At 42.1% G+C, this 12,500-nt stretch overlaps 1 protein-coding gene across 1 annotated transcript in view; it reads left to right on the top strand.

Annotated features, from left to right (window-relative positions):
* The first annotated feature begins 5,319 nt into the window (after window positions 1–5,319).
* The window catches only part of LOC137643838 (uncharacterized), a 67,159-nt gene continuing 59,978 nt past the window's right edge, over window positions 5,320–12,500 (top strand). Inside the window, exon 1 of the mRNA XM_068376561.1 lies at window positions 5,320–5,442. The gene's annotated coding sequence lies outside the window, so the exon portion shown is untranslated. The remainder of the gene's footprint in view (window positions 5,443–12,500) is intronic.

Below are 12,500 nucleotides of genomic sequence, written 5' to 3' on the forward strand. Positions count from 1 at the left end.
AGTTGATTCGTCATGGCGGGGAGCTGTGGTCTTGAAGGTCCTTTTGGAAGTTGGATAGTGTTCTCAATTACCCTAGTGTGACTGCTTTTTGCTTACCACTTAGCCTATATGTATAGCGAGGCGGCACAGGTCTTGAGATCCTGTTCCATGTGTCTACTTATGATTACCCATTAGAACACCTTACCCTAGTTCTGATGCTGACTAGTAGACTTTCTTGTGTCGCCTAACCCTCATTAGGCTTCTCTCTTAGTCTTTGGTAGGTTATGCCTGGTTGTGAGGACTTGTCATTTGTGCCTTATCTCGGGAACCCCTCTGGAACACTATTTTTGTTCCATGTTGCTGTTGGGCCTTCCTGTCATGCCACCTCACCATTTTCTGAGTCTCCCATCACCACCCCTCCTTCCACTTTCCTTGTGCATGTTAGTGTGTCTGCTTGCAGGCTATCTATCCTGGCCTAGGTAGATGAGATTTTCTCCTCCCCAAATTGAAATATCTTTGCCGTCTTAGAGTCCACCCTTGGGTGTTCTCTGCCCCTTCCGCTTCCTAGTTAGACCATAACCTGCCTCTGAATCTGGCTGTGAGCAAATCATAATTGAAGCTACTTACAGGTCTGGTAACTGCTTGGACCTCGTGTACACTGACTCCCCTTGCGTTATAACTAGTAAGGTTGGTTCTCCAGTCGGGACATCTGATCATGCCTTGATTTCATTAGTAGTGATGACTGAGCGGCCTGTCCCTGATGTATCATACTCATGTAAGATTTATATGAAATCTCAAGAAGACTGGAATGGGATTTTGCATGATCTTTTGGGCTTGAATTGGTCACAATTGTATAGTAGTGTTGATCCTGTTGTCCCTTTGAATGAGAATCTAGTCAACATAATTGATAGGCCCATCCCTTCTCGTGTGCTAAGGTATCGAGTGAAGGACAAACCGTGGTTCAGTGAGGATTGTAGATGTGCTTAATTGGGGAAGCAGGAGGACTATCATCTTTGGAAGGGTAACAGATCAGATCTGACCTGGAATAACTATAATCAGCTTAGAGGTTTTACTCAGAGAGTTTATGCTTCAACTGAAAAGGAATACAATTTAACCATAAAAGAAACCCTTTCTAGTACAACCCATTTGGTGTAGATGCAACAATTCCTCCTTTATTTAAACCAGACGGCTCAGTCCCTCACAGTCCAAAGGAAAAGGCAACCATTTTGGCTGATGTGTTTGACAGTAAACAGGGTAATGAGAAACTCAAACTTCCTCATTCCTGTTTTCCTGAGGCTAAACTAACTAGTTTAGCTTTCCGATCTTGTGGAAATAAAGCTCTGTTAATGGACCTTGATGTATATGGAGGTGTAGACCCAAATGGTATTTTTCCTCTGTTTTTTATGAAGACTGCAGATTTCTTAGCTCCAAAGTTATCTGTTATTTTGCGCAAGTTAGCAAGAAGAGGAGCTTTTAGAACTTATTGGAGAATTGGTAATGTTACTCAACTATGTAAATGTATTTGTGGTAGCTCACGTCCAACTGATTGCCTCTCAATTTTCATGACTCCCATATCATCTAAAGTTTTATAGCGTCTTTTGGGAAAACGTCTTAATAGGTTTGCTGAAGGGAATCATCTGTTCCCTAGTTTGCAATTTAGTTTTCGAAAGGCTTTGAAGCATGTGATGGCTTCTTACAATCTCCAATGCTGTACTTTTGAGTCACAACCTACTCTTGACTCATCACATTGGTGACCCCGGAAGTCGACTCGCTCCTCCCGCCTTCCCCCACCCCCCCCCCTCACTGTTACTATGTCCGCCCCATTGAAACTTTCGTCGTTTGCCAGCGGAGAGGCGTTTGCTTGGTTTCAGCGCGCAGAAATCCAGTTCCGCGTAAAGGGCGTGACTCGCTCAACCACCAAAGCAGATTATGTTCTTGTGGCTATACCCGAGGACACCTTCCCGGAAATCTCCGACTGGCTTTGTGAACAAAGAGACACCCCAATAGCGTATGATACCCTCAAAACATACCTTCTGCAGCAGTACACGCCGTCGCCAGCCGCCCGTATAGCAAAGCTTTTTCAGCTCTCTCAACAACCGTTGGGGAACCAGAGGGTTTTGCTCGCCCTCAAGGAAATGACCAGTATCGCTCGCCTGCAACCTGCTGCAGATGGTTCTCCTCGTGAGGTGAACCTACTTCATGCCCTTTGGGTATGCCGTTTACCCGAACCTGTACGCGCTGCCATACCCGATGTCGATAGTTTACCCATAAATGACTTGATGACCAAAGCTGACGCCATTATGGACAGCCACTTCACGACCTTCAAGACCTCCATCAACGCCTCCACTCCTGACGAAGAGGACACCTATTCAACGTCAACCGAAGCTGACGTGAATGCCATAGGACACACACGCCTACTCCGTGACGAGCTGGAGCGGCGACAAGCCACCCATCACCCACCACTCGCTCACGCCCCAGCCAACGACTTCTACAGCCACTTACTACCGCCCATCGGCCACAGTTTTGCTACTACCACTCCAGATTCGGGGCTGCCGCAAATAAATGTGCCAAGGATTGTCAGTGGCCGAAAAAACGTGTAAGTAGGCCACTGCTCGTGGCGGTGGCCTCCCGTGTTTCCAATCTTTTTTTTTACATGATGCAGGAATGGGCGTGTGATTTTTGGAAGACACAGGTACTTGTTGTTCTCTTTTGCCAAGGGAACTCTTGAGGACACGACGTAGTCTGTCTAAGTCTGCCGATGTCCACCTGGTAGCTGCCAATGGATCTGCGATACCCACCTACAGTTACGAGAACCTCACATTATCGTTTGGGAACGGGAAATTTAATTGGAAGTTTCTCGTCGCTGACGTCACATTGCCAATCCTCGGTGCGGATTTCCTCTCTTATTTCCACCTTATGGTTGATGTTGCCCACCGATGATTGGTCAACGCAGACTTGTACTTGTTGACACCTCTTCAACATGCCCCTCCAACCTCGCTCTCCACATCAGCACACCCACGGATGCCTACGCCCATCTCCTCACATCGTACCCGGAAGTTTTCTGTGCAGAACTTTGCCAAACGCCCACGGCTCCTGGCAAACACGGTATTTATCACCATATCAAGACGACGGGGCCCCCAATCTTCGCAAATTTCTGACGTCTAGCACAGGATCGATTGGCAGCCGCCAAACAGCCTTACAAGCCCCCAGCGAAGCATCACATACCGACAGACTTGCACTCTGCAACGCACGTCTTCCTACTCAACGACACTAGCAAGCAACCGCTAATGCCCTCTTACATGGGCCCTTTCCTTGTGATTCGACGCAGTCCGAAAGCATTCCTACTAAACATTCGTGGCAAAGAAGACTGAGTCTCCATTGATCGTCTAAAAACCTGCTTATCTCCTGCCAGATGACCCGCCTGCAGTTTGCCTCTTTAGATCAGGGCGCCCTATTTAACATGTACAGTATGTCATTTTTAAGGGGGGGGGGAGGCATGTACTAACCGTGTGTCACACGATCGTACATAGTAACGACGTTTCTTTTTTTTTGTACATAATATCCTTTGTATCTTCGCTCTCCCCTCGCACTGACAGGGACCTGAATAATCATGTCTGTTTTTCTCACCGTTAACTGTTAACAGAAACGGTTGTCTGTTGAACATGAAATTGCCTGTTATGTTTTTTAGGTTCTTCTTGCCTGGACTTGATGTATATATAAGCTGATGTTCTGTAATAAAGTTACTCAGTTGCTTTCATCCCTACTCTTGACTCGTCACACTATCGAAAGCAGCTCTTTTAGGAGAAGGACACTCTAAAATCAAACCATTGTTCTCTAGTCTTGGGTAGTGCCATAGCCTCTGTACCATGGTCTTCCACTGTCTTGGGTTACAGTTCTCTTGCTTGAGGGTACACTCGGGCACACTATTCTATCTTATTTCTCTTCCTCTTGTTTTGTTAAAGTTTTTATAGTTTATACAGGAGATATTTATTTTGATGCTGTTACTGTTCTTAAAATATTTTAATTTTCCTTGTTTCCTTTCCTCACAGGGTTATTTTCCCTGTTGGAGCCCCTGGGAGCATAGCATCTTGCTTTTCCAACTAGGCTTGTTGCTTAGCAAATAATAATAATATTAATAATAATAATAATAATAATAATAATACTGTAATAAAAGACCAATACAAGCAAGATACAGGACCATTTCTTACTATTTGAAGTCATGTTCAAAGAATATGAAGAATTTATTTTGACCTGAAAACTTTTTGATTCGTATTTTTTTTTTTTTTGTAATTAGATATAATAGGAATTAGTTTTCGGTATCATTTGATATTGTATCAATGCCATATATCGTCAATTATAGTCGATTTTCAGATTCAAAGAATAAATATTATTTCAGACAGCTGATTTGTTATTATGTCATGTCACTGGCGGTTATTTATAAAAGGTCTTTAGGACTGTCCTCCTTTGAACTCTACTGGTCCACTTAATATAATACATCGGTTGTCATTAATCAATATTCCCTGTTATTATTTGCCCCAAAAATGACATTGCTAGTTATTGCTGGGGTGATTATTTCACAGAAAATGAAAGACCAGAGAATCTACTGGGATAAATCTGATATATTCTTCCCACATATTGTGACCATTAATGTCCGATATTAATTAACTTAGACTACTGTCCACGGCACTGTATTTTTCAAAATCCTTTCATTTAAAAATATGAGAAAATGGGGCTTGAGAGTCTGTTCACTTGGTTTGCCTTTTAAATCAATCAAATCAATACAGAGGACCAAGAAGGATTCAGAAAGCTTACATTTCACTGAATAAGACAAATTTGTTTTTATTCGTGACGCTTAGTTCCCTTAGAAGGACTGAAAAAAAAAAAAACTCGGATTTCGGACTAATATTAAAGAAAAGTAATTGCAAATACAAATTTGTCGAATGATTAAGGTTTTCTTTATTACTGATATAAACTTAAAGAATAATAAAGAAATTCCTAGTGATTAGTGGTAGAGGAAAACCGCAAGGCCGTACAACAAAAAGACAAACTGACATTCCCTCAAAAGAATCGCGTGTGGACCAAAAACACCGTGTGATGTGCAGATAACAAGTTATGACACTTCGCGACCAGGAAAAGCCTTATCTATGTTTACATCGGCCTCTCAGCACGAACCTGACGTAAGTGATAGAAGCGGCACGAGATAGAGGTAGAGTTAAACACTTGGCTCCCAATTGTGTGATGTAATTTATGGCACTTCCCTAACCTAGAAATGTCACGGGAAATAGAATGTTCACAACGCTATAACTTACCCGAATGAGTTTCTATTTCAGTACAAAGAACGGAACCATTACTGGGAGATACAGTTATAAGAACGATGGTGTTCAAAGTGATTTGTGCTCATCGAACGGGACCAACAGCCATTTTTACTCTTCTTTCACCGTCTTGTAATGACTTTTAATTTTGGTAAATGATTCTAATTCAAGTGTCAGATTGTGCTCTTCCTTAAGATCTTCTAAAGCAATAAATTAGTGACGACATGTACTTACTGAATGTTTTTGTTTTCGTGAATTAACAAAAGTAAGTTATGGTAATACAAGGAAAGCATTAGGTAGGCTATTCGTCGTTATATTTTCTTGTCTTTTTTATTGTTTGTGCATTTATGAAGTTTGTCCGAGAGAGAGAGAGAGAGAGAGAGAGAGAGAGAGAGAGAGAGAGAGAGAGAGAGAGAGAGAGAGAGAGAGAGAGAGAGAGAGGGAGTAAAAATATGACAACTCTAAACATTGCTTATCCTATCGTGTGAAAGATAGTTGGCTCTAATCTACATTTACTGCAAGAGAATATTAATATTGTTTTAGGAAACTATAATTTTATCATGAATAATAAATAAAAAAAGAAATAATTTTATCTAAGTAAGAGAAGATCAAAGGAGATGTGAAAAAAAACTCACGTGAAATATTATCAATATATAATTACCGTATTGATAATTATAATAATAGTATTATTGTTGATATTATTATCATCATTAAACCATTAACATGAATTCATAATTCTGTTCATATAATTTTCAATGCAAGATACGGCAGGATTGATAAAAAAGTGCCTGCTGAAATAAGCGAAGCGTGAATAAAAAGAGGGACAAAGTACGTTGCAAGTGTCACAGAAACAGGGAAGCAAGTGTGACGAGCCAACAGTAGGTTGTGACTCAAAAGCGGGATGAAAGCAACTGAGAACTTTATTATAGACACATCGGGTATATATACACAAGAGGTCCCGGCAAGAAGGTCACAAAATACAAAAAATGCTATTTCTTATCCAAACGGCAACCGGTTCTGTTAACAGTTAACAATGAAATAGGCAGACGTGATAATACAAGTTGCTGTTAGTGCGAGGGGAGAGCGAAGATACAAAGGATAATACATACAAAAAAGAGAAATGTCATTACTATGTACGATTGTTTGACACACGAGTGGTATATGGCTCCCCCCCTAAAAATTACATACTGTACTTGTTAAATAGGGCACCCACTCCTGAATCCGTGTGTCGATGAACTTTGGAAGTTTGGCAAGAAGTACAGGCACGGACCCAATGCTTAGCATCCTTAGTAATGCCATGCCAAATGAACTTCGTCTTCAGCAGCTGTGCAGTAGAACAGCGCGAGGGATGTGAAAGGCCGTGAATGAAATCAAACGCCTGTCGGAGCATGGGAGCAGGAATCCACGGTCGCGATCTATCAGTACTGACGTCACCGAGGAGGGTGGTGTTGGAGTCGTCGAGTGGGACGTCTTCCCAACGGAGAGATGTGCACGATGTCCTACATGCTTGATACTCTGAATCCTGTCGTTGGGCTGCAGCCAAGGCGTTGTAATCCAATCCCAGTTGAATGGCGGCCAACGTGCTTTTTGACAGGGCATCGGCAATGTGATTCATTTTCCTAGGGACGTGTTGAAGGGTGCAGTTGTATTCAGCCACGGCGGAGAGATGTCGGCTTTGACGGGCGGACCAGGTGTCTGACTGTCGAGTGAAGGCGTGCACCAGAGGCATGTGGTCTGTGCGACTGACGAAGGGCGTACCTTCCAAGAAATGGCAAAAGTGACGGACAGCCAAGTGCACCACCAGCAATTCGCGATCGAAGGTCGAATAACCCGATTCTGTCTTGGACAGTTTTCTGCTGAAGAATGCCAAAGGGCGGGGCAAGACGTTGACCACCTGTTCAAGTACTGCACCAATAGCGATGACGCTGGCATCGGTGGAGAGAAGGAAAGGAGCATGGGGGACGATAAAAGTGAGAGCAGCAGGGGTTGATAGGGCATTCTTTGCGTTGCAGAAGGCTGCTTCTTGAAGGGGACCCCACTTCAGGTCTTTTGGCTTGCCCTTGAGGGAGGCGTAGAGGGGAGCAAGAGTGGCGGCAATGGCTGGCAGAAAACGGTGATAATAGTTGCTCATGCCCAGGAATTCCTGCAGTGCTTTGACGGTCGAGGGCGTAGGGAAGTTCTGAACGGCTGCTACCTTCTCAGGGAGGGGATGGACTCCTTCAGGAGTGATGTGGTGCCCTAAGAACGACACTTCGTTAGCGCCAAATTTACACTTGTCGTAGCAGACTACAAGGCCGTTTTGTTGTAGGTGCTCGAGCACGATGCGCAGGTGACGGAGGTGTTCCTTTTTTTGAGGAAGAGAACATAAGTATGTCGTCCTGTAACATACACAGAAGGGGAGGTCCCCTAAGATGCCATCCATGAGACGTTGAAAAGTGGCCTCAGCATTACGAAGGCCAAAACAGGAGTAATTGAAGGTGTATGTACCGAAGGGAGTGGTGATGGTGGTCTTGGGGATGTCTTCTGGGTTCATAGGCACCTGATAATACCCCTTCAGGAGGTTGAGCATGGAGAAAACCTTCGCTTTGTGCAGGTAGGAGGTCACGTCAGCGATGTTTGGGAGAGGGTAGGGATCCGGTTCTTTTTGCATGTTCACGCACCTGTAATCCCCACACGGACGGAGGGAGGCATCTTTCTTCAGGACGATGTGTAAGGGTGACGACCATGGGCTGGAGGCCTTTTCGCAAAGGCTCATTTCTTTCATTTTGGAGAACGTCTGTTTGACGGCTGCCAATCAATCCGGTGCCAGACATCTGAATTTGGCAAAGACTGGTGGTCCCGTCGTCTTGATATGGTGATAAATATCGTGTTTAGCAGGAGCCATGGGTGTTTGGCGAAGTTCTGGACGGAAAACCTCCGGGTACAACGTGAGGAGGTGGGCGTAGGCATCCGTGGGTGCGCTGATGTGGAGAGCGAGATTGGAGGGAGCGAGTTGAAGAGGTGTCGATAAGTACGAGTCTGCATTGACCAATCGTTGGTTGGCAACATCGAACAGAAGGTGGTAATGAGAGAGGAAATCCGCACCGAGGATTGGCAATGTGACGTCAGCAACGAGAAACTTCCAATTTAATTTGCCGTTTCCAAACGATAATGTGAGGTTCTCGTAACGGTAGGTGGGTATCGCCGATCCGTTGGCAGCTACCAGGCGGACGTCAGCAGACTTAGACAGACTACGTCGTGACCTGAAGAGTTCCCTTGGCAAAAGAGAACGACAAGCACCTTGTCTACCAAAAATCTCATGCCTGTTCCTGCATCACGTAAAGAGAAAAGATTAGAAACACGGGAGGCCACCGCTACAAGCGATGACCTACTTACACGTTTTTCGGCCACTGACAATCCTTGGCACATTTCTTAGCGGCAACCCTGAATCTGGAGTGGTAGTAGCAATACTGCGGCCGATGGGCGGTAGTAAGTGGCTGTAGAAGTTGTTGGGTGGGGTGCGAGCGAGCGAGGGGTGGGTGATGGGTGGCTTTGTCGCCACTCCAGCACGACACGAGCTAGGCTTGTGTGTCCTACGGCATTCACGTCAGCTTCGGTTGACGTTGAATAGGCGTCCTCTTCGTCAGAAGTGGAGGTGTTGATGGAGGTCTTGAAGGTCATGAAGTGGCTGTCCATAAGGGCGTTGGCTTTGGTCATCAAGTTCTTTATGGGTAAACTATTGACATCAGGTATGGCAGTGCGTACAGGTTCGGGTAAACGGCATACCCAAAGGGCACGAAGTATGTTCACCTCACGAGGAGAGCTGTCTGCAGCAGGTTGCAGGCGAGCGATACTGGTCATTTCCCTGATGGCGAGCGAAGCCCTTTGCTCCCACAACGGTTGTTGAGAGAGCTGAAAAAGCTTTGCTATACAGGCGGCTGGACACGGCGAGTACTGCTGCCGAAGGTATGTTTTGAGGGCGTCCTATGCTATTTGGGTTTCTCCTTGTTCACAAAGCCAGTCGGAGATTTCCGGGAAGGTGTCCTCGGGTATCGCCGCGAGAACATAATCTGCTTTGGTGGTTGAGCGAGTCACGCCCTTGATGCAGAACTGGACTTCTCTGCGCTGAAACCAAGCAAACATCTCTCTGATGGTGAACGACGAAAGTTTCAATGGGGCGACCATAGTAACAGTGAGGGGGGGGGGGAGGAGCAAGTCGACTTCCGGGGTTACCAATGTGACGAGCCAAGAGTTGGTTGTGACTCAAAAGCGGGATAAAAGCAACTGAGTACTTTATTATAGACACATCGGGTATATATACACAAGAGGTCCTGGCAAGAAGGTCACAAAATACAAACATGCTATTTTTTGTCCAACCGGCAACCGGTTCTGTTAACAGTTAACAATGAAATAGGCAGACATGATAATACAAGTTACTGTCAGTGCGAGGGGAGAGCAAAGATACAAAGGATAATACATACAAAAAAGAGAAATGTCGTTACTACGTACGATCGTGTGACACACGAGTGATACACAAGAAAGAATTCTGAAGCCTATTGAATTCCTAATAAATGTGAGATGTGGTACAGTTAGCTTCATTAATTCGTGCACACCTCACGGTAAGCTAAGGAGACGTCTGAGAGCTGTACAATGTAGCATGACCGTGTTAATCATGAGGCCCTTTTTTTCAAACTCAAACACCTGGGAGTGGGTGGGTCGTCTTTTAGTATTATTATTGAATTTTCATGTAATAGATCGTAAAAGGTTGTTGTTGATGGGCACCATAGTGAGTAGAGGAATGTGATATCTGGTGTTCCTTAGGGTAGTGTTCTTGGCCCAATACTTTTCATACTATAACACATGACATGTGGGTTGACCTAGAAAACAAGCTTGTTACATATGCAAATGATGATATTCTCTTTGTATCAATTCCATCTCCGGAATGTAGAGCTGGTGTTTCTGAATCCCTTAATAGAGATCTAGCTAAAATGAATGCATGGTGCAAATTATGGGGTATGAAGTTGAATCCTAACAAAACTCAAAGTATGATTGTAATTATGTCAAGGACCATGGCTCCTCAACATCCGGATCTCATTGTTGATAATGTTTCTTTAACTCTGTGTGACTCTTTTAAAATTCTAGGAGTGATTCTCAACAGCAAATTTACTGTCGAGAAACACATTAGATCTATCTCTTCTTCAATTGCACAAAAAAGAAATTAGCTTATTGAGAAAGTCTTTCAAGATTTTCGGTGATCAATCTATTCTGAAGAATTGTTTTCTTTCATTCTGCCTTGTTTCGAGTATTGTTCTTCTGTCTGGTCTTCAGCTGCTCAGTCTCATTTTAATTTGTTGGACAGAAACTTGCGGGTCATTCAAATTCTTATTCCTCATCTAGATATTAATTTCCGGCACCGTTGTTCAATTAGTTCATTAATCATGTTGCATAAGATTTTTCATAATTCTGATCATCCTTTACATTCAGATCTTCCCGGACAGTTCCATACTGTTCATGATACTAAGCATGCAATTAATTCTGATGGTCAGGCCTTCTCCATCATAAGGCTCAATACTACACAGTAGTCTAGAAGTTTTATTCCAGCTGTGATCAAGTTGTGGAATGATCTTCCTAATCGAGTAGCTGAATTGGTAGAACTTCAAAAGTTCAAACTGGCAGTAAATGTATTTATTTTGAACAGGCTGATATAAGCCTTTTTATAGTTTATTCATGAAATATCTGTTTTAATGTTGTTACTGTTTTTGAAATATCTTATTTCAATTGTTCATTATTTCTCATATCGTTTATATATTTCCTTATTTCCTTTCCTCACTGGGCTATTTTCCCTGTTGCAGCCCTTGAGCTTATAGCATCTTGATTTTTCAACTATGGTTGTAGCATAGCTAATAATAATAATAATAATAATAATAATAATAATAATAATGTAACTCTTTGTTTAGGAAAAGAAAAACTGTTGGAAACGTTGCCTGTAAAACAAAGTCGCTGATCTTGTAAACACGTGATCAAAGGTATTTTCCTTTATTTCACAAAATGCTGTTAAGCAAATAACAATATTTTTAGCGGGAGCGTTGCCAACAGTTTCTCTTTTGCTGAACACAACTATATATATATATATATATATATATATATATATATATATATATATATATATATATATATATATATATATATATATACACACACACATATATATATATATATAAATATATATACATATATATATGTACATATATATATACATATATATATATATATATATATATATATATATATATATATATATATATATATATATATATATGTATATATGTATATATATACATATACATATATATATATATATATATATATATATATATATCATCGTTATCATCATCATCATCATCATCAGCAATAGTCCACTGCGGAACAAAGGCCTCAGCCATGTTCTTCCATTCGTGTCTGTTTATGGTCTTTCTATGACAGTCCACACCTGCAAACTTTCTTAGTTCGTCTTTCCATCGTCTTCTCTTCCCTCCCCTGCTTCTTTTGTAATCGCTAGAGACCCATTCTGCTATTCTTAATGTCCATCTATTATTTGTCATTCTCATTATATATCATGCCCTTGTCCATTCCTTCTTTTTTTTACATGTTGTTAGAATATCCTCTTGTTTAGTTTGCTCTCATATCCATGTTGTTTTTTTTCTCTCTCTTAGTGTTATTCCTAACTTTATTCTTCCCATAGCTCTTTTGAGTTATAACTAACTGATGTTCTAAGGCTTTAATAAGGCTCCACATTTCTGGTGCACAAGTTGATACTGGCAGGACCACCTGATTAAAGTGAAATTTTATTTTTCATAATGCTTATCCCTCTTGTTATTTTGGTCTCGTGTCCTGGGGAAACAATTATTATATGTCCTATGTACGTATGTTCATGTATTCATTGATATTTGTTGTCTATCTGCATTTTCATTGAACACTATTTTAGTTTTACTTATATTCATTTTCAGTCCTATTTATCTGCTTTCTCTATTTCAATCTTCTATAATCTTTTGTAATTCCTATCATGATTCACCAAACAGAACTATACAATCTGCAAATCTTGAGTTGTTAAGGTATTCCCCATAAATGTTAATTCCTCTATTTTCCTAAGCTAAATGCTTAAAAGCTCCTTCTAGTCATGCTGTGAATAATTTGGGAGAGATGCCGTCTCCCTGTCTAACTCCCTTCTCA

Source organism: Palaemon carinicauda, chromosome 1 (genome assembly GCF_036898095.1).
Source record: "Palaemon carinicauda isolate YSFRI2023 chromosome 1, ASM3689809v2, whole genome shotgun sequence".
In the NCBI taxonomy this organism is placed as follows: Eukaryota; Metazoa; Arthropoda; class Malacostraca; order Decapoda; family Palaemonidae; genus Palaemon; species Palaemon carinicauda.